Source organism: Impatiens glandulifera, chromosome 4, assembly GCF_907164915.1.
Source record: "Impatiens glandulifera chromosome 4, dImpGla2.1, whole genome shotgun sequence".
NCBI classification, from domain to species: Eukaryota; Viridiplantae; Streptophyta; class Magnoliopsida; order Ericales; family Balsaminaceae; genus Impatiens; species Impatiens glandulifera.
Genome location: NC_061865.1, coordinates 11,915,589 through 11,920,970, shown reverse-complemented (window position 1 = coordinate 11,920,970; position 5,382 = coordinate 11,915,589). Strand labels below are relative to the sequence as shown.

Genomic DNA, 5,382 nt, shown 5'->3' with positions numbered 1-5,382 from the left:
ATTATGATTGTATACTACATACTACTGCATATAATACTACTACTTCTTCTTGGCGGGAATATTGAAACAATAAATAAGAAGGAAACATATTTCATCACTATTTTAGTTTGAATATATTTCTCTATCTTCCCTTGTACTCTACCTCTCTGTTTTGTATCCTATTTAACTTCTCAATAATCAACAGACGCCATTGTTGCTTCTTCAAGATGTATGTGATCAAGAGAGATGGTCGTCAGGAATCGTTTCATATGGACAAGATCGCGTCTCGTCTCGTGAAGTTAAGTTATGGCCTGAAAGTTCAGCACTGTGATCCAGTCCTAGTTTCACAGAAGGTATGTGCCGGTGTTTACAAGGGCATCACCACTAGTCAGCTTGATCAATTAGCGTCTGAAACTGCTGCTTCCATGACAGCAAATCACCCGGATTATGCCTCTGTAAGTTTTAGTTTCTTGTCTGATTGTTTCACTCATTAATCCAATTGATTTGTTGATCTTATGTTTACTGTAGTTGGCTGCCAGGATTGCTGTCTCGAATTTGCACAAGAATACTAAGAAATCATTTTCAGATTTGTAAGTGGTTTAATGTTGGTTAAGTAGGTTATTGTTCACTTTTGAATTCTGTTCAAACTGGTTTGGCATATGCAGGATTAAGGATATGTATAGTCATGTTAGTGAGAGGTCTGGTCAGAAGGCTCCTTTGGTAGCTGATGACATTTATGAAATTATCATGAAGGTACTATGGGTTTCTTCAACAATAGAAATTTCATCCTGCTGATATGATGTTCTTTAGGAATCTAGAAAACATTTTTGTAGCAGAACCTTTAAACAAATCTTGCTTAGTTTCATGGGCATTAACTGATAAGTTGTTCCATTCATTTTTTTTACAGAATGCTTCACGATTGGATAGTGAGATAATTTATGATCGGGATTTTGACTATGATTACTTTGGATTCAAAACTTTAGAAAGATCCTATCTTTTGAAGATCCAAGGAAAGATAGTCGAGAGGCCTCAACAAATGTTAATGAGGGTGGCAGTAGGGATCCATAAAAACGATATTGATTCTGCTATCAAGACATATCATTTAATGTCCCAAAGATGGTTCACTCATGCAACACCAACTCTATTCAATGCAGGAACACCAAGGCCTCAGGTTACAAGAAGAAAAGAATATTTAACCATTTTTTTTTCTAGCATAGTGTTACCAAAATTTTCTCTTGCTTTGTTCTTGATGCTAGTAGTGATGCTGAAAAAATTGATATATTTGCTTGTAGTTGAGTAGCTGTTTCTTGGTATGCATGAAAGGAGATAGTATTGAAGGAGTATATGATACACTGAAAGAGTGTGCTGTTATTAGTAAGTCAGCTGGAGGAATTGGGATATCTGCTCACAACATTCGTTCCACAGGTAGTTATATGAGTGGAACAAATAGCACATCCAGTGACATTATTCCAATGCTACGAGTGTTTAATGATACAGCCCGTTATGTCGACCAAGGGGGTGGCAAGAGAAAAGGTATCTTTGTTATTTTTAGTGCTTTTATAATTTGGGTTCCCTTATTATGTATTTGATTCTTTTGTTTGCGTTTAGGTGCATTTGCTGTATATTTGGAGCCATGGCATGCAGATGTATTTGAGTTTCTAGATATGAGGAAGAATCATGGAAAGGTCTGTTGAATATATTTGCTCTTATTGGATCTCTATCATTACTTGTTTATTCATAGTTTAGATTTTCTTTCAAATCTTCAGGAAGAACAACGTGCTCGAGATTTATTTAATGCTCTCTGGATACCTGATCTCTTCATGGAAAGAGTCCAAAGTAATGGGAAGTGGTCATTGTTCTGCCCAAGTGAGGCTCCAGGATTGGCTGATTGTTGGGGTGAAGAATTTGTAAGCATGTACACCAAATATGAGATTGAGGTACACTTGTTTATACTCATTGTTTAGGATTTTTATGGAAAGATCTTAAAGTCTCAAGTATTTATGATTTTCTCAGGGCAAGGCAAAGAACGTTGTACAAGCTCAAACTCTATGGTTCGAGATATTGAAGGCCCAGATTGAAACTGGAACTCCTTACATGTTATTTAAGGTATTTCTAGGCACTTTATTCTGGTTACAGCTTCTTCTCAACTGTATCACTTCTTGAGTATTTTTTTTATTGTTGCAGGACACATGCAATAGAAAGAGCAATCAGCAGAATCTGGGAACTATTAAGTGCTCTAACTTGTGCACTGAGATCATTGAGTATACGAGTCCAACAGAAACTGCTGTTTGCAATTTAGCATCAATTGCTTTACCGCGATATGTTAGGGAAAAGGTGTGTGTCTATATTTGTATTTATTTCTTCTAGTTTCCTTATTCCTTTCTTATGAATAGTATTGACAATTTCATCTGCAATTTAACACAGGGAATCCCAATAGAGTTACATCCATGTAAACTCATGGGCAGCCGAGGTTCCAAGAATCGTTATTTCGATTTTGAAAAATTAGCAGAGGTTTCTATATTCTCTTGCTAATTATTCATACTTTTTTGCAAGTACACATTTATTACTATCCCCTTATGTGTTATTTGTATAGGTTACTGCAATAGTGACAACAAACCTGAACAAAATAATAGATGTTAGTTACTATCCTGTTGAGACTGCAAAAAGATCAAATTTGCGTCATAGACCCATTGGTATAGGAGTCCAGGGTCTTGCAGATACTTTCATTTTGCTAGGCATGCCATTTGATTCACCAGAGGTAAGAAGTTGGATTCTATAGTAGCTTCTTACAACTATTGATGACTAATTTGATTGTTAAATTATAGGCCCAACAGCTGAATAAGGATATCTTTGAGACAATATATTATCATGCCTTGAAAGTTTCTTCTGAATTGGCAGCAAAGGAAGGTCCATATGAGACCTACAATGGAAGTCCAGTGAGCAAGGTAGGCATATGATGGGTAGTTTACCTAATTAATTACATTTGTCAAAAATTAGTCATTTTTCTATCTACAAATTTGACAAAAATAATTTCACTTTGGCAATTATCAGAAGGGATAGATAGATATAGTGATTATGACAAAATTCATTTTTGCTCCACAGGGTATTCTACAACTAGATATGTGGGGTGTAAAACCTTCAAATCGTTGGGATTGGGATGCCCTTCGGGATATGATATCAAGAGATGGTCTGAGAAACTCGCTTCTTGTTGCACCTATGCCAACTGCATCAACAAGCCAAATTCTTGGAAATAATGAGTGTTTCGAGCCATACACATCTAATATCTACAGTCGTAGAGTCCTAAGGTATATTCATTTGTTGTAGTGACATGTTTTATTGGTTAACAACATTAATCTGTTTTCATTTTGCAGTGGAGAATTTGTAGTGGTAAATAAACATCTTCTTTACGACTTAACTGAGATGGCTCTCTGGTCACCTGTTGTGAAGAATCAAATGATTTATGAGAATGGTTCTATTCAAAACATTCCTCAAATCCCTCAGGAATTAAAGTCAATTTACAAGTATGAGGATCAAATATTAATTATTAATCTACATATTGTTTGCATTGTTTTAACTAATATGTTTGTTTTTCTTCTTGTCATTTAAAGGACTGTTTGGGAGATAAAGCAAAGAATATTGGTCGATATGGCTGCAGATCGTGGATGCTATATAGACCAGAGTCAAAGCCTTAACATACACATGGACCAACCCAACTTTGGAAAACTTACCTCCTTGCATTTCCATACTTGGTCTAAGGTATTAATTATCCTCCTCATTCTTGGAATAAATTGGAATTCAAATTTTGATTCTATTTGTTTTTCTTGAAGGGTCTGAAAACAGGGATGTATTATTTACGATCACGTGCTGCTGCTGATGCAATCAAATTTACTATCGATACAACAATGCTAAAGAAGGTAAATGAATTTGGAGAAGAAGAATATTAAACTCAAATTGTATTTTTGTACCCAACTATTACATATATGTCTTAGTTCCAAATAACAAGATATACCCACCTAACTATATATAAAGAACACTCTAAATCGATACTAATGATTGAGACACTAGGTATTATTGTGTATTCTTCTGTTTTTCAACCATTGATGATATATGCAGGAAAAAGAGAATAACAATAATGTAGGGAATGAAGAGGCTGATATTAGTGTAAAGATGTATGAGATGGTATGTTCTTTGACAAACCGCGACGAGTGTATGGCTTGTGGAAGTTAAATTAACCGAACTAAGGATTATTAGTATTTTTGGAGTATTGAACTACATCTAATTGTGGGGAAGGAGAGGTTTAAGATGTTATTTTATAGAGTATGTAATGTTGTTTCTATTTCCACTGATAATATGTAGTATCAGGTCTTATATATATATATATGATGATGACATGATTTTGGTATTATGTTGGTAATTAATAAGGTCTCTTTCAATTTCTTATATTATTTTTGGAGTTACGTTCATGTTTTGGGTTTGATTAATAATTGAGATTCACAATATGGAATAATGGAATCAATTTTATCTTTATTAGAAATGTATTAATTAATGCTAGGTTACATGAATGTTATTTGTAGATGTATCAACTATGTACTAGTAGAAAAGAGGTTATCTGTAACGATTCCTAGTAACGGCACACAGTAGCCCTTACTAATATCTGGTATCAGTAACGGTTATATGAAACCGTTACTATTATAAGTGAATCTGTAACGGTCATATAAACCGTTACAGATATGGTGTCCCTTTATCGTTTTCAGTGAGGATATCTGTAACGGCTTTGATAGAAAACCGTTACTAATGTAGTATTTGTAACGGTTGATTTCCACCGTTACAAATGTTGAACCGCCTTTTAATTTACTTCACTAGTATCTGTAACGGTTTTTGTAAAACCGTTACAGATACTGCTTCCCTTTTAACGGTCCAATAAAGAATATCAGTAACGGTGTTTATAAAAGCCGTTACAAATATACTATCTGTAACGTAGTTTGTAAGTTTTGTTTTTTAATTAACTCTAATAACATCATATATGATGAACACATTTGATAAGTTGGTGTTTAAAAAGTATATATTTGAGGGTTAAATTTTAATAATTATGTCACTTGATCTTGAATTTTGGATTCTGCATTTGCAACAGACATGGTGAAATCATGAATATTTGATTGGTCCAGATTATATGAATCTTTGAATATTTTTGAAGAAGACAACATTTATAATGATCGATCTTTTATAAACTTTTATTCTTTTTCTGGAACATAGACATTTAAGGGTTTTTTTTTTCTTCAAATAAACGTTATTATATATGATGAGAGAGTGTATCATTATAAAGTATTAAATAAAAATTTACATGGAGGAGTTTGTGATCCAATTCACCATTGCAAGCTACCCAACAGTCTGCAACCTTGTTAC

The 5,382-nt window shown here is 34.0% G+C and overlaps 1 pseudogene; it reads left to right on the top strand.

Annotated features, from left to right (window-relative positions):
• The first annotated feature begins 206 nt into the window (after positions 1-206).
• On the top strand, positions 207-4,206 carry LOC124935872 (annotated as a pseudogene).
• The last annotated feature ends 1,176 nt before the right edge of the window (positions 4,207-5,382 follow it).